This window comes from Phalacrocorax aristotelis, chromosome 16 (genome assembly GCF_949628215.1).
Source record: "Phalacrocorax aristotelis chromosome 16, bGulAri2.1, whole genome shotgun sequence".
NCBI classification, from domain to species: domain Eukaryota; kingdom Metazoa; phylum Chordata; class Aves; order Suliformes; family Phalacrocoracidae; genus Phalacrocorax; species Phalacrocorax aristotelis.
In genome coordinates this window covers 2,473,049-2,497,665 of record NC_134291.1, presented here as the reverse complement: position 1 = coordinate 2,497,665, position 24,617 = coordinate 2,473,049, and the positions used below count along the sequence as shown (strand labels likewise).

Below are 24,617 nucleotides of genomic sequence, written 5' to 3'. Positions count from 1 at the left end.
GCTAGTGCTTGTGATTTGAGCTGGGAGCTGCTGGCAATTGCTGGCAAAGCCCTGAGTGCCCTGGCTCCGTTGCACCTGTATAGCACTGGTATTGCATCCCAAATGCCCCCCCCGACATACACACCCCTCCGGCCACCCCATGGCTCGCATCAACATCCTCTCCATGCTACCAACCTGGCCCAGCCCGGCTCCCCCCCTGCCCTTTCCATCACTGGAGAGGGCTGGGGTGTCTCATCCTCTGTCCCATGGGAGGCCCTGGTGATGCTGGAGCCATGTACCCCTGCCTGCGGGTACGAGCCCAGTGGCCAGGCTCTGTTCTCGAGCTGCTGCAGGCTGCCCAAGGCAGTAACCTGCGGAATGCATGGGCCAGGCAGCCGGTAGAGCCTATTAGGGCAATTATTTCCTAATGTGCATGTGGGGAAGAAGCTAATGGCTCTCTCCTGCAGATAAGGAAGGCCAGCGTTCGTGCACACAAAATTAAGGGCCAGCTAATGGCATCAGAACAGCTAACGGGCCAAAGACACATCCTCCAGGCAGCTCTGGAGGAGGGGACCCATCCCTGGTGGAGAGGGACTGTGTAGGACCCAGTGATGAGCACAAAGGGCTCTCGGTGATGCAGCAAGATGCCGGGATCCCTGGCATTGTTTTGGAACAAAACCAGCAAAACCAAGTATTTCTTGGGCAAGAAATAAGGCCCAGCCCGGGCTGGGAGTGGGTTCTTGTGTGTAGGGGTAGGGCGTGGCCCTGAGAGCGTGTGTGTGTGTGTGTGTGTGTGTGTGTGTATTTGCATGTGTGTCCGTGTGTCCTTACATCCAGCAAGAAGCGGGCTGTGTGCATGGGGGGATGTGTATGACTGCTGGTGCCCATGTTTCCATGCATGTTTTCATGCGCTCGTATTTTGTTTCAAGCAGCTGCCAATGAATGCAAGCACCATAGATGTGCTTGAACTGCAGTGAGCGACCAGTCATCCTCCACCCCACAAGCACGGTCTTGGGACTGTGGGTTGTCCCCACAGAAGGAGCTGATCTCCTGCTGCCCAGCACAGCCATGCTGTGGACCCTGTTTGTAGACTTTCTTCTGTTAAATGGACGTTCCATTAAACGTTAAACTTCTGTTTAACAGACATTCTTCCATTAAAGCAAATGAAAGTCCTCTCTCCACTGCCCCACCCTGTGTGGGTCAGTTTGGGGGTGCCCCATCTCTCTGTAGTGCCCATGCCTTCCTCTTCTCCATCATGGCGGGGCTGAAGATCTCCTCCACCCTGGCCGTGCCTAGGGGGGCAGCCCAGTCCTAGGCAGTGACATAAGGGTGGAGGTGCCAGAGGACCCCAAGTCCTGGGGTGTGAGAGGCATTTTTCCTCTTTGCTGTGGAAGGCGAGGTCTCCAGGCCATATCTCTTCACAGGAGCCCTGCAGTTTGGCCACATCTAGATGAGCTCAGACATGTGCCCCCTAACTTGACCACCAGGATGTGCAGGTCACTGCTCTCGGGGTAACTGCCTGTCTTCGCTGACACGGATTGTGCTACTGACTCCAGCCCTCAACCCCCTTGCAGCAGGCACCATCTCCCACCGGGGACATCTCCTCTCCCTCCATGCTGGAGATATCAAGGTGTGGGCCTGAAAGCAGCCTTTCCCAGTCACCCCCTGGCAGGTCCCAGGGCTCCTGGGCAATGGGATCCACTGTGCTACATGATGCCAAACCAGTGTCCAGCCTCCCTGCTCTTGGGCGTTGCGTGCTGCAGGCAGAGCGCTTCGGTGTGTGTTGCTGGGCATCGGCACCATTTGGGCAGGCAGGCTGGCTTGGGGACTTCCCCTGGGTACTAGTTGGCTGGAAAATGGGTCGGGATGCCTCTGCCAGTTCTGTGATTTTATAAACATGGCTAACATCTGGAGCAAGCTCGTATCACCTGCTATGGGTTTTGGGGGCCTGTTGAGGGAAAACTCGGGCACGGCAGCTGTCTGCCCGTACAGAGTCTTCTGAGGATGGTTCTTCACAAGAACCTTCACAAGAAGGAGTGGGTACAGATCCTTCCCATCAACATGTCCTCTGCCCTCCTGAGAGAGGTCTCCTGCACCTCTGTAGCCCCTACAGGAACACTGGTCCACACTATGAGCACAAGGGTGTAATGCTTTCTTTTTAGGAGAGCACCAGAACCGCCCCAGGTTTGAGCCATTTCTCCTGCGTACTCAGAGATGAGTATTCACTGGGCGGAGCATTGGTCTGAGCTGGAAGAATAGTCAGGTGATGAGTGCATGGGGATGAATAGATGGATGGACAGATGGAGTGTCAGGTCAGTATGAAAATGGGTATTAGATGGAGGTATGCATGTGCGAGGATAAAAGGCTGTGGGGATGAATGGATAGATGGATGGACTTCCACAGCTCTCCATGTGGGGTGGACAGTAGATAAAGTGGGCATGGGGATGATACACAGGACTATGCAAGGTGACCTAAGCCTTCCATGATACTGCGGCCCTCATGAACCCCCTCTTTGATTATGTGGCACCTTGCGCTGTGCATACACCAGGATTGTGTTTCCAGCCCTGCCCAGCACGTGTGGGATAGAAACATGGTCAGGAACTGAGAGTCCCAGGAAACCCTCGCCAGCGTTGCAAAGGGACAGAGCCAGAACAGCCAAGAGGCTGGCAGGCGTTCCTGATGCAGTATTTAACATGTTCTCCTGCACAACGTCCAACCATTAACTTTGCCATTCCTGAGTCATCTTCCACCACTGCCTCCACCCATCATCCATGGCATTTTTTGACTCTGCAGGTGGAGGTGTCCTGCAGGCAGTCAGCACATCATGCTAACTAGTCTGCAGCACCTGGGGTGCCAGCTGATGCGGCCCCGAGTGTCCTCTGTCATCTCCTTCCCCTTCCTCTGTCTAAAAGACCTGGGGTGAGATGACTGTAGGTCATGCTATGCTCTAGCTATGCCTGTTGTGTCACTCGTACCTCTCCCCCTCCCTGTGCAAGCTGTTCTCACATGGCCTGTCATCCTTCCCCGTCAGCCTCCAGCACAGGCAGGACCCTTGGCAGATCCCAGCATGTGTGATTTCCCTGGCCTGAGAGCAGGGAAACTTCCCACACTAACAGCTCAGGACTTTTGCATGATGGCAGTAGGGCTATGAGCCTTGGGTAATGGCTGCATAATGCATCATTAGCAGGAGAAGGTGGCAGTTTTATGGCACAGAGATGGGAGAAGTGGGAATTGCACAGGGCCCAGGAGTGCTTACTGGCCAGACACGTCAGCAGGCTCCATTAGGAACATGCCTCTGAAAGCCCCAGCTCCATCAGCTGAGATCTTACCATCAATAATTGAGAAGGAAGCTCCTTTGAGCTCCCTCTCCTCCCCTGCACCCAGCCAGGACTCCTGGAGAGCGATGGTCAGTCGGAGACTGGAGTGGGGCTGGCTCAGTTTGTGCAATGTGGCTAGTGTGGCACATGGTCAAGAGGTGACACGGACCCAACTGGCTGTCCCTATGCCTGGGTCTCTCCAGCAAGATCCTTTTGGCTCCATCTCCAGCACATGGAAGACACCTTTCTACATTGTTCACCTGTGCCAGCATATGGGGCATGGCCCTGGGCTGGACTCTTATTGGGCTTTGCAGAAGAGTGGGGTGTTCCGAGCCTGCAATGGGGCTGGAGGTTTGGCAGTGCATGGCGGGCTTAGCTAGTGTCCTCACTGGGAGATGAACGCCCTCGGCGGGGGCAGCTCACCGGGACGAGATCCCCAGGCCCTCAGCAGAGGGACCGTGGGACAGGCGCCGGGCTGGAGCCAGTCCCTTGGTGCGGGTCTGATTTATTGTCCTGTGACGGCTGTTGGCAGCGTGGCGCAGCAGAGCCACGGCGCAGAGGAGCGTGTGGCCGGCCCCGCACTCCTCTGCATTGCCTGGCAGCAGCACCCTGCGACACATCCCACTCAGCTGGCTGGGGAGGTTTCAGACTTCTCTGCGTCATTCTTACAGAGCCTTTTTGCCCAAAACTCAGCAACCTACCATGAAAAAAAAAAACAACCTGAAATATCATCAGCACTATTTCCAGCAACTGCTGGCAAAGACCTACAAACATATTTTCTAGGAAGAGCTTCTTTTCAATGAGTTTAGCTTTAAATTATGTCCCGTTTTGCAACAGCAAATTGAGCTGCAAAATCCACTTTCCTTGTCTTAAGTGTGACTTCTTTGCTGGTAGATAGCCAGTGCTCCCTGTGGTTGCTGGTGGCAGACCTGTGCCTGATGCTCCTGGCCCTGGGTGCAGGCGGGGATCAGTGATGCCGAGGTGGGGTGTGCCCAGGGGTGCTGCCGGGCCCATGCTGGGCACCCAAATCACTGTGCACGGACAGATCCTGGCACACGCGTACAGGAGCCCTTACGTGTCCTCTACGCAGCAGAGCTCAAGATGAGCAGTGTTTGTAATCCACCGCAGGCTGCCCGAATGCGGGAAACTCAGGGGTTTAATGAGAAGCTGCATGCTGAGAAACATTGGTGTGTGACAGGAAAGCCTGAGGTTACTTTACTTAATTGTAAGGTGTGGAGCCTCCTAGAAAACCCATCCTGCCCGGTCAGATGCCTCGAGGGTCGGAGCTGCTGGGCACTGATACAATCCAGGATTGCAGGTAGCTGCTGTGATATCAGGGATCTCCAGGGACCCATGTGGGAGCACATCCTTGGGGGGAGCTGATGATTGCATCTGCTGGAGTGAGCTCTCAGCCCCGGCCAGCCCTGGCCCCCGCCCTGGTGGAAGGGTTTGGTCCCAAGGTTTTCCCTCCCTGGGAACTGGCTGTATCGAGAGCGGGTGGAGAGGAGCCATGAAGCACCGCTGAGCATTGGTAATGGCAGTCACGAATTAGCTTGGTGGCCACTCAGGGAAAGCACTAGCTGTGAGGCCCAGCTGGATGGCAGAGCCATGCAGCCGCTGCTGGTGCTTTGGCAGTTGGTTTCCTCCCAGCCAGGCTGTGGAGCAGCAGCCAGCCCTGGGGATGCACAGGGATGCCGGTGCTGCACGAGGTGCGTGTGTGTCACCAGGAGATGCTCTTCAGCTTCCCACCCAGTGGCCAAAGCAAAGCCCCTGGGCAAGCACCTCTGGCTGCTGGTGACACCAGCACTTCCATTTACCCCTCTCGTTAATGACTGCGGGCTCTCAGTTACCTTTCAAATAAGCAGCAATTAGCTTCTGGCTAACACTCCTGGCTGATCCATTTGGAGCCCTGCCAGGGCTAAGGCAGGCATTAACGGAGCCCGGTTCGTTAATGGAGGCTGGGCAGAGCAGCGGAGCTGGGTGCAGAGGCAGGGCCGGCCTCTGGGATGGAAGGGGTGGCAAGACCCCGGGGAACTGCCCATCCCTCCCTTTCCCCAGCGGCCCGGAGGCTGCAGGGTTGTGCCTCTGCTTCAGCTGGCAGGCTGGAGGCAGGTGTCCTTGCTCTTACTCATGAAAAACAAGCACGATCATGCTTTTCCTCCTGTATGTACCACCACAAACAGCTCCGTGGCATGAACGGCAGCTGCTGGGTGTGTTGTTACAACAGGCGGCTCAGGGACAAGGTCTGCCTTGGCCCAAGGCTTTTTTTGCCCTGATTCTGACCAAAGGTCCATATGGGCTCAGCTGAAGCCATGACTCTGATCTGGAAGCTCTCCACTAGATCAGTCCTTGTCAGAGACCCTGCATGGGACATGGTGGGGTCTCTCCCACCCCAACAGTCCTTGAGGTCTGTGGAGTTCCAGTCGCTTGGAGAAAGGCTGTGAGAAGACATGGATGGGTTCTCCATCCATGCTGTGGGGAGGAGAGATAGCAGGCAGGTGAGTTTCTAGGAGTGAGTAGGAAAGGGAGGTGGATCACCTTCCTGGTCTGGTTGCAGCATAACAAAGCCAGTCCTGGATACTCTGCACCATCCCCCATGTCCTGGGCCTCTTCCAAGCCATTCTTTGTGCTGAGGACACCTTACACCAACAGGACACTGGACTGGGCCTGCTACTCAGGACACTGGAGGACTTGTGGAGTAGGGAGAGAGCTCTCCAGTGTGGCTGGTGTGCTGCAGAAAATTCTGCATTTATGTGACTTTTGAAAGTGTTAAGCTGAAATCATCTAGACCTTTGGGGGATGGGCGTGCCTCCGAGGACCCCTACAGACACTACATGGCAGGGAAGGGCTCATGCTCAGAGTATAGCCTATCACAGGTCAGAAGGGATCTGTGAAGGTCTCTGGTCCAACCTCTGCTAAAAGCAGGATCGACCTTATAATTAGATGAGTTTGCCCAGGACCTTGTCCAGTCAAGTTTGGAAATGCTCCAAGGGTGAAGATCGCCCCCAGCTTTCTACAATCATGTCCCAGGCTGTGATCAGCCTCATTGTGTTTTTATTAAAAACTTACATCCCACTGGAATTTCCTTCGGTGCAGCTCACGCTCATTGCCTCGTCTTCTTGCTGCACACTTCCAGAAAGAGTTTGTCTCCATCTTTTCTCTACCCCATTAGTGAGTCCTGCTGCATCACTGGGATTGGGATATTTTCAGTTGCCCCCACTTCCCAGAGCACCGGGAGAGCAAGGAGTGGCACAAAAGTTCTGAACTGCCCTTAGGGGTTTTTTGTCATTTCCAAGGGTCTGTAGCTCAGATGAAGCGGTGGCTTCATTTCAGCCCAGCCTAAGTATTGGGACCCCCGTGACTGAGCTCCCTGGCAAAGGCAGACCTTGGTTTGTCTCAACACAGGCAGAAGTTGTATTGAGAGACCGGCCTCCAGCCACTGGTGCCAGTGCCTTTGTCTGTAGCAGGCAGGCGTGCATGCTCCTGGGTGCCTATGAAAACATCCCTGACATTGCAGAGCAGTGTGCCACAGTCCTTCCCCCTGGGGACCTGTTGGACAAGCCCCTCCTGCCTCCCAGCGACAGCAAGCAAGGGAGCTCCTGCTGAAGCAGACCCCGGAGCCTGTCTCTCCAGGATCCTCTACGTGGGATTGCATTTCACTCTGGGCTGACTCCCCCGGCTGGCGCAGGACTGGTCATGTCCCCGCTGTTTGAATGGGCATTGCTTTGATGGAAGAGCGGGAGGATGGGGCAGGCGTTGGGATCCTTAAACTGCGCTGTGTCTGCAGGTGCCGCGTGCCCTGAATGTGACTGATGCCAGCAACTGAACTGCAGTGCCACTGGGTGGGGAAAGAAAAATGATCCTGCAAGTAGCAAGGCAGTGCCTGGCCCTGGACAGTGTAAGGAAATGGTCTGAGGGTGATGTCAGTGCTGGCCTGGTGTGCAGAGGGTGGAGGAGCTGCTCAGCTTGCTGCAGCCCACGCCATCCATCAGCCCCAGGCACCTCCGTGGCTGGGCAGCTGCAGCCGTTAGGGCTGGTGAGGGTTAAATCCCAGTTTAGAGCCCACTCCCTCCAGCTCACCAGCTGTGCTGGCACCAGTTGGACACAGGACTGCCATGGCTATGGCAGGGACTGCCTGCAGGACCAGACTGCTCCCTCCAGACCATGAGCTCTGGAGGGTGGATGCAGCTGTGCAGGGAGAGGCAGGGGCTGCTGCAGAAGGGTTTGTGCAGTCTGGGAGAAACAGTTGCTGCAGGATGTACAAACCCTGCTTGTTATCCCCCCCCAGCACCTGGGTACAAGGTGCTGTGCAGGTCTGAATGTGGAGTCTGTGGTCTCAGGCCTGGGTGCCCTGTCAGGGCAAAGAGTGCTGGTCCCTTTTCAAACCCGACCTCTTGCCTCCGAGCAAAGCTGGCTCTGCCTATGACTGAAGTGTGAAGGTGGCCCTGTGAGCAGTGGGGTCAGTTCAGAATTTCCCCAGACCCTTTATTTGATAAAATTCCTGGCTGCAGGCTGTCTCCTTCCTTGATCAGCCATGGATGGATATCTGGCTTCATGCTGGCAGGCTGCCCTGGAGAAGGTCAGCTCCTGCCTGGGGAAGAGGGCAGTCATTTGCAGAGATGGTGCAGTTGCTTACCTCAGGGTTATGGCCAGTGATCTCCTGATAACCGCTGTTTCCTAAAAGTCCCTGCTTCTAGAGTCATGGGAATTTGCAAAAAACTCTGAGATCCTCTTAACATGATTTTATCTTTGAAGGAAAAATTTTGTTAATGACTCCTGAGGGTCCACTCCTGCACTGACTGCAAAAGCAGAAGAACCAATAGTGCCTGTGTTTTTTAAAGATCTTTTCTTAACAAAAGCTTACTTGCACAGGAAGGGGGTCTCTTCATATTGCCAGAGAAGGGTTAATGATGATGTTTGCCACTGATGTTCTAACTCTATGATTTATCCCGAACTTGCTATCATGTTTTCCAGCTCTGATTCTCCCTTGTGTAAGAGCTATTCTTCAACAGAGTTGCTGCAACCAGAGGTTCCTGCTTTACCCCACCACCTACTGTCAGTAAAGAAACAGCTTTGAAAAGGAGGGGGCAACTTTAATAAAAAAGTCCCAAAAAGGTGACACTAAAACAGTTCCCCCAGAACAAAACAGAACACTGCAGAACACCCCAGCACGGGCTCTGGTCCACTTCCCATCCCCAGAAGACAGCTTCCTACCCTGCTTGACATGCTTGATGGCATCCCTTAGCATGACGGCTCTCTGACTGATGTTCTGGGGAACTGGGAGGTGGTTCCCTGTACTACCTGAGTCAATATTAAGCCCCAAATAGGCCTAAGTTTCAAATCTAAGCTGTTTCAATGCTTTGAGGCTGTGGGACCTGCACCGCACATCCATGGAGTTGAGCAGGGATCCTTCCTTCCCAGGTGAGAAGACAGGATGGTTGGATGGCTACAGGGGCACCAGTTGCCTCCTCTTGGCAGACGCTGAGATCACAGAATCCCAGAATCCCAGAATCACAGGTTGAAAGGGACCTCAGGGATCGTCTAGCCCAACCTTTCTAGGCAGAACGCAGTCTAGACAAGATGGCCCAGCACTCTGTCCAGACGACTCTTGAAGGTGTCCAACGTGGCCGAGCCAACCCCTTCCCTGGGGAGATTATTCCAGTGGTGACTGTCCTCACTGTGAAAAATTTCCCTCTCGTGTCCAACCGGAATCTCCCCAAGAGCAACTTGTTTCCATCACCCTTGTCCTCTCCATGGGATTCCGTGTAAAAAGGGAGTCTCCATCTTCTTTGTAGCTGCGCCGTAAGTGCTGGTACGTGGTGATGAGATCCCCGCTGAACCTCCTTTTCTCAAGGCTGAACAAACCCAGCTCTCCCAGCCTATCCTCGTATGGCAGCTTCCCAGTCCTCTGATCATCTTGGTGGCCCTTCTCTGGGCCCCTTCCAGCCTGGCCACATCCTTTTTGTACAGCAGGGACCAGAACTGGACACAGCACTCCAGGTGTGGCATGACAAGCGCTGAGTAGAGCGGGATGATGACTTGTTTCTCTCTGCTGGCGATGCCCCTTTTGATGCAGCCCAGCATCCTGTTGGCCTTCTTGGCCGCAGCAGCCACTGTTCGCTCCTGTTGAGCTTTCTGTCCACCAGGACCCCCAGGTCCCTTCCCACAGAGCTGCTCTCTAGCCAGGTGGATCCCAGTCTGGGCTGCACTCCTGGATTATGTTTTCCCAGGTTCAGGACCTTACACTTCTCCTTGTTGAACTTCCTAAGTTTCTTGTTGGCCCACTCTTCCAGCCTATCCAGATCTCCCTGCAGAGCAGCTCTCCCAATGCCAGCCTTGCCACAGGTCTCATGCCCTGGGAACTAGAGACAGAGAAGAGCTGCTAGGTTCCCCACCAGTCAGTAGCTCCCACAATGAACAACTTGCCCATAAACCCCACTGCCATTGCTATTGTCCAAAGTGCTAAAATTAACACCAGCAAGGGAGCAAAGGCGTAAATATCACCCATAAAGTGTAATTGGGTCCATGCTGTTGTCTAGGCAGCAGTGAAGGTTGGCACCCCCAGCTCAGCCCTCCCTTTGGAGACCCAAGTGTTTTGTTCTCTGTGTCCTCGTCCTGGGGCCTCTTTCACTCTGCATGAAATGGCTGATGGATACAAGCAGCATGTGCACATCAGGCCCAAATCAAACCTCCATCACCACAGGAAAGTCTGTGAAGGTATTTCTGAAATCGCGGGGGAGATCTCTCCTACATCAGGTCAATGCACCTCCATATTGAGCCCACTTATCGGAGTGTGTCTTGACTAACAGAGAAGTGACTGAGTGCCAGCCCTGTCCTGTCAGCTGGTTTCCAGAGAGGAGGACCAAGGGAAACACCAAACCCCATCTCAGAGGCAGATTGTCCAGGATGGGAAATCACAAAGTAATAAATTTTGTAAACAACAGAAAAGAGGCATCTGCAGTGGAAAGTGCTGAATGACCTATGCGATAGGTGTTATATGTGCTTCCATCCTACGTTGGGTCTTTCTGGTCAGCTGAATGCAGCATCAGGAACACAAGAGGATGGCGATATGGGTCTTTGGGTCTCCTCTCCTCCCACCCGAGATTTGTAGTTTGAGTCAGCCGTGAAGTATGTTTCCATGTGGAGCCACCGCGGGTTTGACAGCTGAAGCACTAAATCCTTTCCAGGCCTTTGCAACTGTCCACAGATCCATTAATTCTTTGAACCAAGATCTTCTGAGTATTTCATTAAGTGCCACTTAGAAAGTACTTTGGACCTTAGTGAGATCAGGTAAAATATACCTAAGACCTCTATCCAGCTGGATTTTGCTGAGGAAATCCTCTGTCCTGCCTGATTTTGTCGTCTCCCTCTTCCTCTCCTGTTGGGTGCATCAATGTACAGGGGAGGTCCCCAGCTGGGGAGTCAGCTGCACCTCAGGCATTCTCTCCAGCTGTGAGCCCTGTTGAACCAGTTCTTCATATCTGTGTGGTGAGATTTGCGGAACTGGTCCAGCCTGTCAGCCAGATCCTGCCGATCTGCACCAGGCCTATGGTCAGCACAGCTTGCAGTGGCTCCACTGCTACCAGATTGCTCGTGTTAGGCCCTCTGAGGCAACATCAGTGGGTAGAGTGAGTGTGATGTGCTTAGAGAGGACGCGAAAAGGATATCCACTGTCCAAGGAGTGCCTTGAGTACTTGTGCCCAGAGTGGCAACAATGCGCCCAGCAGATCACTATAGCCATCTCTATCTGTATTTTTCAGTGACAGGTTTGCAAGAGTAGCACAACAGAGTCCTTGTCTGGTGGTACTCCTCTTCATCTGCTTGCTCCCCTACATTCACACTCCAGTCCTTTTCTGTTTCCCTATAAATAGACAGTGCAAAGAGATGCAAATACTTTAACAGACCTTGATAATACCTAAGAAATTCAAGATGTCTCTGATAAAAACATCTACAATCGAAATACTGGGACTCAGCGGACCATTGACCACCATCCAGATCTGATACAGAAGCACGAGCAGACTGCTGCCTGGGGAGCAAACAAGATGTCCGTCATGTCTGGGGTGCCCATGCATGCAGTCATGTCAGCTTCTGGGCTGGGCACCGTGGGCTGCCCAGTGATATTCAGGATCAGCCCAGGTCAGGGTATGAGTAAGGCTGCTGATATTTGGTCACAAAAGGAGGATTTTTTTCCCCTTGAAAATCTAGACACATGAGCAAACACTTGACATCCCTGAAGTTGATATTCCCCCTGGTGCCTCCCCAGTGCAGAACAAGGGATACTGCGGCTGTGGTGCCACACAGGGAGGAGGTGTAAGGTCCTGAGACGTTGCGTGAATTGTGAAAGAGGATTCCTGGCACGCGCTTCCACAGCATTTTGGAGTTAAAGTATCAGGGCAGGAAAATCTGGAGGGTGCTGTTTTTCAGTGACTGGCTGTTCAGGTCAGGGGAGTGACTTGGGCAGCACAGAGTGGTCAGGGAGTGGAGGAGGGCTGCTGGCTCCCAGTGCCCTGCACATACGGGTACTGTGCCATAGCCATTGGGCTACACAGTGCCCATGGCTGTAAAACACTGCCAGCAGCCAGGAGCAAACGGATTGAGTACAAAACCACAAAAAAAAAACCAATGGTGAAGGATAAGCTTTTGGGTCAATAATGTGCTGGGCTTGGGCCAGCTCTCCCAGTGCTGCACAGAACTGAGCCTCCAAAGGACAGGGACTCACAGATGCTTCACTTGGGGCTTATCTAGCTGTTGGTGAGGCTGGCTCTGGTAGGGGTGGACTCTGCTCCAGCCGGTGTGGTTTGGGAACAGCAGAAGAAGGAATGACCTTTGTCCCTGGGATGGAAAGGGAATTGAAGACCATCAGAGCTGGTGCTGGTGGTGCTGGCCTGTGCAGGCTCACGGGTGCCCACCATGGGAGAAGGTGGGACAGAGAGGCGAGAGAAATCCTGCAGAGCCCTGCCATGGGCACACACATGTGGAATGCTTTCCCTCCAGTCGCAGGGCCTGGCTAATTGCTTCTGTCCATGCACCAGGGGCATTGAAGCCACCACGGCCTGCCTGTGACTGTGACCCTCCGGCACGTGGCTGTGGCCCTCCATGTCAGCTGCCTGGAGGTGGTGGAGGGCACTGAAGGCACCTTGCATACACATGCAAATACAGAGATGTGTCTGGGTTTGATTCGTACACCACTGTGCATCCCACCCGGGAATGGTGCCTGCCCTGCCTGGAGCTGTGTGAGTTGGGTTGCTATCAGAGAGCACAGATGAACTGGAGAGGGGAAAATATGCAAGCAGGAATACCCCATGGGGAACTCAGGATCCTGGGGTCTGCAACACCCTGGAAATGCAGTGCTGGTTCTAACCCAGAGCTGGCATGCAGTGGGATGCATTGGAGGCCTCTGCTCCTCCATGGAGCTGGATACGGCCTCATCGGTGCATGTCAGGAGGTGCAGGCACAGGGCTGACAGCACTTTCCTGTCCATGAGCATCACCCTCCGCCCCTCATCACCTCAAAGCTTTCCCCCAGCCATGTGCTGGTGATGTGCACTGGTTCTTCCAATGTCAGGTACTGGCAGAGACATTGCCTCCCCAACAAGGATCATTCAGGAGCGGTCTGGCCCACCAGCCCAGGAGGCAGGAGCGACAAGTGGTGACGGGGACTTTGCACCCATTTCCCCCTGGGTTCCCTAGGTGATGCCACCAGCTCCCTGGGTGTGACGCACCCAGGCGTGCACCCAACAAGGGACAGACATTGAATGGTGACAATGCCCTCAGCCAAGCTTTACAGGCTGGACTGAACAGGCTTAGAATTAGCAATTAAAAATCCCAGAGCAAATAAAGGAGGGTGTTGGTTACCGCTGCCCTTCCTTTTATATAGCTTCAGTATCCAGATAGTGCTTGTTATAGCCTCCTATCTGGAGGCACATCAAGGAAATTTTTGAAGGAGGTAGTCCCAAGGGCACAAGGGTGGAAAAAACACCCTGAGACCTGGTAGTGGAGGCTAAAGCTGAACTCCTGGTCCAGGCATCCTGGTAAGTGTAAGGCTGTAAAAGATCATGACTCACACTGCAGCTTCCATGCTCCGGAAGAGTTGAGAAAAATTCCTTGCTGCCTCTTGCAGTCACTGACAACAAGATAAAAAATAAAGAAAATTAGTGAACAATAATAATTAAAAATATTTCTCGCCAGTTGTGAGAGGCTTTATAAAAAAACTGTGAAAGGAAATTTCTCTCCAGTGACCCGTGGATGGGGATCATGTCATTTGGCAATCTTCCCACGTTATGCACTGAGAGGTATATGCCTGGGGGTACTGGCCTGGATGAGATGCCAAAACTGAAGAAAGGTGAGCCTGTTCTCAGCTCTGATGCTCACCTGCGTGTCAGTGGGGGACATCTCCCCCATCTCTGCCTTCACTTTGTCCCATGTACTGTTATAAAACCATTAGCTTTTGGGGTGAGGGTTGGCTCGTGGTACGTGGGTGCACACTTGGCTGCTGGCTGGGCTATCCTTGTACTGTCATCATCCTTTTGTCGTGTACCGTACAGCTCCAAGCACTGTGGGGCTGCTCAATGATTAACTCAGGCTAATTGACTCCACCAGCCTTGCCAGCATCCTGGTGGGAAGGAATATCCCCTTGGGATGCTGGGAAGGAGGCAGGACGCCATCCGTGCAGCGGTGCTCTCCAGACACACGGGCATTTCCACCTCCCACCTCCGTTAGGCTTTGCAGTGGTGTTGCTGCTCATACGTGAGGCCAAAACCAAGCCCTCTGTAGCAGCTCTTGGCTGACCTGGATGTTTCCATGTCACCACCAGCCCCTCCATGCAATGCAGGCTGATGTTCGGTGTACGGGTCCACACTGCCTGACCTTTCTGCCCGTTGGGTGACTGCCAAACAAACCGGGCATATTATAGACCAGCCTGGCATTCAGAAAGCATAATCTCAAAGCCAGTGTTCAAACATGGCCCTTTGTACCGAGTTTCTGTGTATTCAGCATTTGTCACCAGGCTGTGTACAGGGCATTGTACTGGTGCCTTGGTGGCACAACCTTCACTTGGTTTTTCACTGTTCCCCATTACCTTGCTGGAAATACATTCCCCTCCAGCAAAACCTTCCCAACCTGGGCAGCCCCTCAGTGCACATTGGTGTGATGGGGGGTATGCCAACGAGCAGGTTTGCTCAATCACATGCCATTTACACAGAGGTTTTGGTGCTAAGAGACAGCCTAAATCTGGATTATTCTTATTGGATTATTGGAAATTATTATTGGAAATCTGGATTATTTCTCTATTTGCCCAGGCAGTATTTCTGGGAGACCACTTGTGCTCCCTGTCCCTCCACAACCAAAGTTTCCAGGAGAGAGCGGCGGCTCTCCAGGACCCGCAACTCACAGCATCACCTGATAGGAAGAATTGAGGAAATAAACCCCAGACACTAGCCACTTCCAATTTCCACCAAAATCCCCCTCCCCAGATTGGTTCAGACAGGCTCATCTCATCAAAACCATCATTATTCCATTCCAGAGCATTTTAACAACTAATATTATTCCTGAAGAGTGGCTATCACCAGCAGGAAGGTCTGGCTGTCCTGCCAATGTCTCTGCGCTCCCCAATGCTAGCAAAGCATCCCTGTGCATGCTGAGCTGTAGCTACCTTTCCCCTGAGGTCCATCTGGCTGGGTGATGCTGCGGGGACCAGCAGGTCCTTCCTTTTGGTCGTTTTGGATGCTCTTCACCAACTGGATGATGCTTTGGAACTTCCCAGCATGCGACGTTGCTCTTCCAAGTGCAAATTTCCATTTCAGCTTTGCTGGAGCCACGGGTTAGTTAAAACCTAGCTCCCTAAAGGGGATCTCGATGTTGAATGTGTACCAGAAGATCCAGAAGACGAGGCTGGAGGCGAGCAGCAGAGCTCCCAAGTAAACGAAGAAGTCCCAGGAGCTTAGCGGAGCAAAAATTCCTATGAAGAGGATGATCAACCCGATCACATCGCACAGCACGGCGAGGAAGAGTATCACAGCACAGCGGCCGGTGAGCTTGAAAAAGGCCATGGTGGGGCCCCCCAGCAGAGACCCTGAGGATGGGGGAGAGGGACTGGCAGTATCCCAGCAGTCTCTCCCTTGTTGCCTCTGCTCACTGGCTGCCAGGAGGAAGTACAAATGTCACAACACACCTTGCAGAACAATCGGGAGGGAGATACTGCTTTAACTGTTTCATGGCCCTGCCATCGCCTCGCCTCTGCCTGTCCTGGAGCAGATCCCAGGGGTGTGTTTCTCTGCACGGCATGTGTGAGCCCTCCAGGGAAGGGACCTGCTGCCGGGATACCCTGTGATTGACCTGGGTGTAGGTGCATCACACCCAGCCTGCCTAAAAGGTGCAAGACTCGTCCTGACCCATCCCACAGATGGGACAAGCTCCCTCAGTTTGAGAGCCTGGGGGGTCTTGTGTCAGTTTTGAACAGCATCTGCCATGTGAAGGTCCCAGCAAAGTCTGCACAACACCGGCTATGACATCCCGGTGACAGCCTGGAAACATTGCAGTGTTCCTCTCTCTTTATAGGTAAACTGAGGCACAGGAATTTGTCCAGAATGTCAAAAATAAGTCACCCTTGCAACACCTCCAAAAAGCAGGTCTTGCTGGAAAGCCACAAGTCAGACAACATATGTCATTGCCCATCCCAAAAAGGGGAAACAAGCAAGTTAGTGATGAATCACCGAATAAGGCAGAATTTCCTAGAGCTCCTGACTTGTCTCTAAGCAGCCAGTGTCACTCTGTGGGATCCAGGACTGCTGCTTTCTGCTCCCAGGTGGCTGTGTGACTCTGGGCACATCCTTCCTCTCCTGCTGCTCTGGTCTGCGCACGCTTGGCAAACAGGGCAAGTCTGGGGGAGGTGGAGCACCCAGGGAGTCCTTGGCTCTGCGAAAGCCATCTCAAGACACAAGCACTGCATGGCCTGTGGGCTGGCAGCTGCCTGCCCCACCTCTTTTTCATGCAGAAGGTGCCAAACCTTGAGACAGGACCACTGGGCAGCATCAGGGACTGGAGCAGTGCCCAGCTGCAAGCACCTCCTGGAGATAGCCTTAACTCCAGGGGATGCCAGGGGTTGCACCAGGAGTGTCCTCCCCCATCTCCTTGCCAAACCCAGGGCACCCAGGGACTGTCTGCCACCTGGGCAGTCCCACTGCCGCTCTGCCATGGGCAGGCTGATGGATGGAGGGATCGGGGGACTTTACCTACTTTGTCTGAGTGTTTCCTCTGCTGCCCAGGGAATCCCAGGTGCTAAAAGTCACCATGCTCCTTCCTACCCCCTCACAGTGTTCATCTCATAAACAGCAAGCATGTGGCAGAGTAGGATGCCCAGCATGGCCCCTGGTCCTCTCTCCTAACCTTATCCAGGCTGGCGCTTGCAAACACATGGCAGACAGCGCTGTGCAAACCATCTGTTCCAGGGTGTGCTCTTTCCTTCCAATCACAAGGGTCTGCCGTTTCCAGGATGTATTTTTTTTTACCCTGCATCTGAACAATTAAGGCTTTTAAATACACAAATAAATAACTAATCTCTAGGGCCTGGGGGAGAATCTGCTCTTTGCCGGTCCAGGATCAGCCCTGGCTTAATTACCAGCAGGCTGGAGGGAAGTGCTTGGGCACAGCTTCTTTCAAGATCCAGTCACTCTGTTTGCATGAAACATGATCTGAAATCTGCCTTCATGAGTGCTTAGCCGAAAAAAATCACTTGCTTCCAAATCCATCCTCCAGTTCCTAGTTGTCTTCCATGTGCTTTCACCCTCGTGGGGACCCAAGCTGGGGAGTCACATAGAGCAGCTCAGCAGCCAAAGCTTCCCCAGCCCCTGAACCCTGGGTTCAGGCTGGGTTTGCCTGTACACCGGTGGTCTTCCCTTGTCCCTGCCCTGCCACAGGTGACACAAGGCTCAGAGCCATGCCCAGCGCCTGGCTTGCTGTTGACTAACAGTTGACTCAGTTGACTGAAACCCCTTCACTGAACTCTTCTTTCAATGGACTGCAGTGATTGTGGAGGTGGACAGAGGATGTAAAAAGAAGTTTGCAGCTCTTTGCTCCCCAGTTCAGCCACATTTTGACAAACCCGTCTGAGGTTCAGTGTTGATGATGATGGAGCTGCTCCAGCCAGTTTTCTGATGAGCCTGAGCCTCATCACCCTCTGAAAGGAAGGACCTTTTCTGTGTCCCATCTTGCTCCCACAGCTGTATCCAGTTCCCATTTCCTTTGCTTTTTCTGAGTCTTTATCTTCTGTTCACTGAATTTCAGGGAGCTCTTCCAGGTGATTAGACAGAGTTCTTATTGTAGTGAGAGAGCTCCAGAAGGTGCCTTGAGACTTTTCTGTCCTTTCTAGCCTGGTGTCTCATCCTGACAGACATTAGCCACATGGGGCAGAGCAGATAACACCCCAGGAATCTCCCTCAGACCAGTGACACCCTCCAAAAGCAAACAGCATGATGGAAGATGGGTCTGATGCAAGGAGCTCAGCTCAATCCAGGCCTGTCCAGCCCCACACTGCAAAAGGCTGGTGCCACCTTGATCTCACCAGACCAGATGAAGAGGTCTTCTCCTGGATGGCATCCCATGCCTGGGCAGCCCAGGAATGAAAAAGAGAGCAAGAAAACTTGTGGAGGTAGTTGCCACACAGAAACTGGGAATCGCTGACCATGCTCCGGAGGGTGGAACAGCTGTGGCAACTCCTGTCCCTCTGGAAGAGACACCGTGTGGGGGGATGGCCTTTCCTGTACAACTGGTATCCCTCCAGGGGACCTCTGTGGCCTGGGCAGTGTTTACCACTGCGGACAAGGCTTCCTTCAGGCTTCCTTCCACTGCAGCCTCTGGTTTTTGTGAGCCAGATGCTGCAAGGTGAGTGCCTCGTGTTGCTCTCGGGAGGGTATCAGCAGCCCAGCTTGGATCTGCTCTGTAGGAGGCAGGGTTTCCCTCTGGGTGCATTTCAGTGATGTTGAGCCCTGCCAAGCAGTGGGTGAGAGCAGCCATTTGCCCATCATAGCACGAAAGGAAATGTGACACACTGAAAAAAGTCTCTCTGTGGGTTGGAAAGGAACCCAAAGGTTTCCAGAAGTTCATTCACCTCCAATTAATGGCTCAGAAAAATGCAAACAGTTGCATTTTGCTCCAAAGAAACCTGAAAAAGAGCAGAAAATGCTGCCTACCTCGTCTGCTTTTTTTCTAGCCCAGTTCTGCCATAGCTAGAAAGATGATGTTAGCGGAAAACACTTGTTCCTGGAGTTGGCCCAGAACAGGTTTGCAAAAGTATGTGGCAAGTGTGAACCAGTTCTTTACAGGTAACAATGAACGCTGCTTCCCCAAGTTACATATTGGTCTGGAACAGCAAGAATTTGAGCAGGCAGATGGAAGTGGTCTGACAAAATCTTTGCTAGCAGGAGTCAGTCAGTGTTTACTTCACTGCATCATGTGGAGTCAAACCCAAGAAGGATCTTTCAAAAAGTTTGTCCTGTAGCGAAACCCAGGTAACTCCCTGTAGCATGGGCTGAGCTTTTACAGAATATCTTCTTGGGGATGAGGAGAGAAGAGGTGGGCAACACAGTGCTGCTTGACCCAGCATCCCAGATTCATGCGCAGTGATCTCCAGCCACAGCTCCACGGGTCAATGCTGGCTGTGCCTGTGGTGGTGAATGGCTCAAGCTGCTGTAAATGCAGGGGCTGCAGATGAGCTCAGCTTAGGCAGGGCAAAATCCCTCCTGCAGCACAAGAGGACTGGTTTCCTTCAAGGGACTGCAGCTCCATACAGGGTTGGAGCATTTTGGGACTGGGTCTCAGATATGGGACTCATGACTGCAGGAGTGAAGCTGCTCTCCAAGTGCTCTGGTCCCAGGTCTGAGTGTAGGAAGAGCTTCCCTGACTGAATGAAAGCTCAGAGCAATTTATATTGAACTCTCAGGACATGTCCCTGGGGAGGAATGGTAAAAAGAAGCACACCCTTCCCTCCTCCCTCCTGAAAGACACTGATTGATAGACACTGGGTGATTGTACCGCTTCGTATATCTGGGAAAGGAGCTCAGACATCATGGCTGGACAGGATTAACACTGATTTAGGAAAGGCTCCTTCCCCCAGCACTCCTGCCTTGCTGAGCCCTGACTGGTAATGCTGATCCTCTGGAAAGCATCCCACAGAGTTCAACACTTCAAAGCATCATGGTATGTGGTAGGTTAACACATGCCCTCTGCTGAAAGACACTTTGCAGGGCCCTTCATATCCCCGACCAGGGGCAGCTCAGCCCAGCCAGTCCACAGTGCAGAGGGGATCCAGCACCCCCTGCCCAACTGTGTGCTGTGAGCATCATCGAGCTCTGGCTGGCACATGGCTTTGGTGGGTGCACGGCTGTTGAAAGCTTTGCTGCAATGCCTGCAGATGCTCCCCAGGAGCGGCCAGCAGCTGGAGAAGCTCCTGTGCAGTCCCGTCTGTGAGACCTGTGCCACAGGAGTTGGGGAGAGGCAGTGCCCGGGTCTGACCCGCATGGCAGCGTCCGCCGGTGCAGGCAGGCACTGCTGTAAAACCATTGCAACGGATTTAGCCGGCGACAGCTGGCTTAGACTCGCACCTGCACCGTGAGCAGCCAAAGGGCTGCTGATCACTCACAGCAGCAGTGCCCTGGGGACAGCTTATCTGCCTGCTCCTCTGCTGACATGATGCAATCAGCTCTGCACAGCGCTGCTTGCCTTGGGCAGCGGCTCCTTCCCCGGCACAAGCGACCGGCACACAGACATGTTGAGCTGAGGGTGGTCCAGCTGAGGAATAAGCTGTCAGTACTGGTTATACTGGCCTTTGGTTTCCAGCCACCCCTTCCCTATACTGGAGTTCCAAGACCCAGGTTAAGGCTGCATTCAGGGGTGGGAGACAAGCAGAGCCGGAAGGCGGGTTGTTGGCTTATCCCAACCCCAGGCACTGTCCAAAATCTGTGCAGTGTAATCCATGGGCACACCAGCCTCGTGTGGGACCCTAAGGGCTGGTCCAGGCATGGGGGCAGGCGGGGTGCAGGCCAGACCCTATGCTTGACACCCCACATCCCAAGCCCTGTAGGTCTAGCCAGGGCTGGGGGAGCACTCACAGCAGCCAGAAAAACCAGACAGACCTTTGACCTCCCCTCCCTGCCAAGCAGAGGGGAACCCGTGCACTAAATGATGGCTGTAACCACTAGGGAAAGTCAGAGTCAATTATTGGCACTGGGCAGAGGGAGGGGCTGCAGGTTTTCCCAGCAAGGATTTCAACTAGGATCCACCAGGGCCGTCACTGGTCCAGTGCCTCAGTCCCTCAGGCTGAGGTGCCACTGGCCACTGAGTCTTGCTGTAGCAGAGGCAGTGCCATGCACACCCAGTGCCTTTCATAGGGCAAGCCTGGTGACCTGCTTCCCATTTACCTGCAGGGCCCAGCTCAGCAATAATTGCTGATCTTCTCAGAAGAGTAGAGAGAGCTGCTTTCAGCAGAAGAGACTGTCAATTATGTGCCTCTTGGGGTTTCTGGCTCCTACAGCCATTGGAGACAGCAGAAGCATGCCGGGAGCCCAGCCTACTGCCATAAGCAATCCCTGGGATATGCCAGCCTCAGCTCTGGGGCTGTTGATCTCTCCTGATCTCAGCCACACATCAAGAGCCCACAACCCTGAGGAGCTTCCCCTCAAGTGCTTTCCCTGGAGACCCTTTCCCAAAATACCTACTATCCCATGGGGGCACATATACACAGACATGTGGGATGCCCTGAGTTCTTTGGCCCTTCCCAAAGCAGGCACAACATACTCCAGAGCTGCACCTTCCCTTAAATCCCCCAGCTTAATGCTTCCAGCATGTAACCAAGTGTGGAAGACCCAAGCTCCCACCTCCCTCCCTTCCTCCTTGTTTGGTACCTTGTCCAGGGATAGGCTTGGGGGCTTGAACCACCCTTTTTGTTGCCTGCACCCACCAGGGACTTTCTGAGCTACTTTCAGCTCTGCAAACAGTTTGTCCTTCCTATACCTGTGCTCAGCTTTATCTTTTGCCAGGGTACAGGACATGAAAGAACTTTCCAATGAAATAATTTCTTCCATGAAAAGAAGACACAGGCAGCAGGTTGGGCAGGAGTGAAGCCTGGCTGAGACATCCTCCAAGAGCTTTGCCCAGAATCAGACATGCAGGCAGGTTCTCTGCAGGAGACAAGAAGGAAAGAGCAGAGGAAAGTCCGTCTCCTTCCTCTGGCATGAACCAACCTGATCTCCATTGGCAGGCAGAGGAAAAACCATGTCCTGATGGTGGGTGATGCTGCAGGCAACTGCAGTACCTGCCTCTAGGGCTGGGCTGGGCTGAAAGCACACAGCACCCATTAACATCAGGCTGCCGTAACTGTTCAGGGATTAAAATCCACTTTTACCAGTGTGGGCAGGGTGGATGGAAGGATGAGTGGAAGGATAGTAGGACAGTTTCCCCTGACAGCTCTTTTCTTGACAGACTATGCTGCTGCCCCCACCCACCCACCGCCACCCACACTGCCTGGGGGTCTCTCCAAGCAGTAAATCAGGTTTTCTTCAAAAAAAAGCACCCACACCCCAGCAATTCCAGCCCTTCATCACATGGACATCCTTGGAGGATGACACCTGAATCTGCCAGCCTGAGGAATGGTCCCAAGGATTTTGCTTTTAAACTGAGCAAGTCTTTCCAGGCCCCGAGTCGGGGGAGAATCCTGCAAACAGGACACCACAAGGACCAGTTAAGTATAAAAAGTTATAAATCCCAAATAAATAACTATCTATGAGAGCTGCCCAGGAGATTCTGTTTGATGGTTCAGAACCGTGGGGCAGTCAGGAGCAGTGGTCCCTTCTGGGGGCACCGCAGGAGCTACAGACACCTGCAGTCCATGCTTCACCTGGAGAGGGGCGTGAGGTACCAAGGCCTGGCAGGGCAGACCTGCAGAAGGCACCCCCTCCCCTGGACCCTCTCCAGGGCTCCTTCCCTCCAGAGATCAACCATCACCAGCAGCGCTGCACCGGGGCATCACTGCCCATCGGTCTAGGAGAGATTGAGCCTTACTGGCTTGTGTGCATTCAGTGCAGAGTTACAGGGTGCTGTTTTATGCGTGGACTCAGCTTGAGGGTTAAAAAATTCAGTTGGAAGGGGCTTTCCTTGCACAGACACAGACATACCGAGTATTTGGGTCCCCCCTCCCCAGGTGAGTCAGGCTCCAACCAGGGCTGCTGAGCTCATGAGGGCAAGAGGGAGGTGGGGGAGCTAAATTTCTCCACTTGCCTTCAGAGGGCCCTGCAGCTGCAGACTGGCACGTGCTGGAAAGGTCGATGCTGGATCAGAGAAGGGTTGAGCACCCCAGATGTGGAATTTAGACTAGATAAACTTTGAGGCTCAGAAGTTTCAAAGGAAGCTCCTGGTTAAATGAATACGCAGGGAAGCACTTTCTGGGCAGGCTGGGGGTCCCTGCCCCAGTCCTTCCATAGGGGTTAACCAACACAAGTTGCCCGGCTGCCCTTCCAGCGTTCCAGGCTACGGCCCACCCCAACCCATGGCTGGGACCTGAGCCCCCACACTGCCCAGCCCCAATCCCAGGGTTCTCCAGCATGGAAAGGGCTGGAAAGTTTTATAACCCCTAATGGGGTCCAAGCAAGTCTTTAAACCAAGAAAACCAAGGCAAGGGGGACATTTTCAACTGCTTCTTGCTGGTGTCCTGGCAGACCCCCCACCCCAGCAGTCTGGCGGTTCGTGGCAGGACTGGGGATTCAGGATGGATTAAAACCAGGCTGTAGCAGCCAGCTTGGGAGCAAGGTGGGATTCATCGTATTTCCTTCCTAGGGATGCTTACAGAAGAGGCTGGGAAAGAGATTGACATCTCTGAAGACCTTGAACCTTTGGTGTTCATGGTGGGCTGGATGCTGCAAACCCCACAATGTGGGGAACGGGAAGTTTTCCCATCCCCGACGTTGCGTGCAGCGGAGCCGAGCTTTAAATATCCTGGGTCAAAGCACTGGAAATAAACAGTTTCCTTTTTGATGCTGACTTATTGCAACCTGATATTCCGGTTGAGTGGAAGAAAAGAAAAGAAAAACCACAACTACTACTGTCGCTGCAACACCCAGCTCCAGCTGGGGGAACTCCCAGCCCTCCCTGGGGCTGCACACACATGCCCAGCAGCTCTGAGCGCCTGCACGGCTGAGGCGTTTCCACCCCTGGTCACAGCAGCACCACATCTGAGTGAGAAATAAGCAGATTTACAGTCTCTGACATGGTTTTGGTGAAAGTCCTGCTTCAGCACTCCCTCATCCCTTAGCAAGGATAAGGGGCAAAGCTGGGGCGTGTTTGCTCACATCTGCCTCTGCAGCTTTCCTGCACCCTTCTCAGGGGTGCCACAGTGCAAGTCTGAGCTGGTTCGATAGTTTCCGTGTGCCTAACACCGAGTGTGAAAATAGGAAGGACTGGAGTTTTTTGTAGGGTTTCAAACTCACTGCTAGCGCTGAGAGTCCTCTGAAAGTTATTACTCTCATTAAGGACAAGGAAGGACTGCTGCTGGCTTTGCGTAAGGGGTAGGCGATAGCAGTTCATCCTGGTAGGATGTCACCAGCTCCTCAGGGTGCAAGGAAGCACCAGCAGCATGTCAGGATGCACGCTGAACTGGCAGCCCGGCTAATATCCAGAGGCATGTAGTTGACAGCCCGGCGGAGACTCGGGATATCAGCCTCCACAGCCCCCTGAGCCCTCGGCCGTGTTTCCAGCAAGGAGTGGTGGGAGGGTTCAGGGGAATATATGTGTGCTTACGGACAGCGGTGGTCACCTGCTCCCTTCCACAGTTAAATCATTTATGCTCCAGAGGAGAGGGGTTTGTGTTAGTGCAACTCCCAGCAGCAGCTTCCGAAATGGGCAGATTATACCGGGGGTGAATCCAATTAATGCGAAGTGGGATAAGACACAATTTAACACCCTCAGAGAGGTATGCAACGCGGGTGTGCGAACCCGTGGGCAGGTTTAGTTTTTGTTAAAGCGCAGGAGTGAGGGAGCTGTTGCAGGTGCCCTGTAGCAGGGTGTCATCGGCAGCAGAGCCTGCTCGGGCTGGTTTGCTGGGGGCTGACCTTTGAGATGCAGGAGAAACATCTCCTCTTTGAACTGCTCTGCAGAGATAATGAATTTTGTAATGGATTTCCTGTTCTTTTTATAGAACAGGGAAAGCTGGCAGATTGCATCTGATTGCTGTAGTGAGAGCTGGACATAATTATATTTGCTGGATAACCTGGTATTTTTTAAAAACATGGTTTTCTTTAGTTCGATGCAAAGCATCACACCAGGATTCAAACAGGCTTCA

At 53.4% G+C, this 24,617-nt stretch overlaps 1 long non-coding RNA gene across 1 annotated transcript; it reads right to left on the bottom strand.

Annotated features, from left to right (window-relative positions):
- Nucleotides 1-8,371: 8,371 nt before the first annotated feature.
- Nucleotides 8,372-15,531, bottom strand: LOC142065260 (uncharacterized). Its single transcript, XR_012663323.1, has 3 exons — nt 14,946-15,531; nt 13,360-13,418; nt 8,372-11,157 (listed from the first exon to the last, which is right to left on the bottom strand). It is a non-coding gene; the product is annotated as an uncharacterized LOC142065260 (long non-coding RNA).
- Between the last annotated feature and the right edge of the window lie 9,086 nt (nt 15,532-24,617).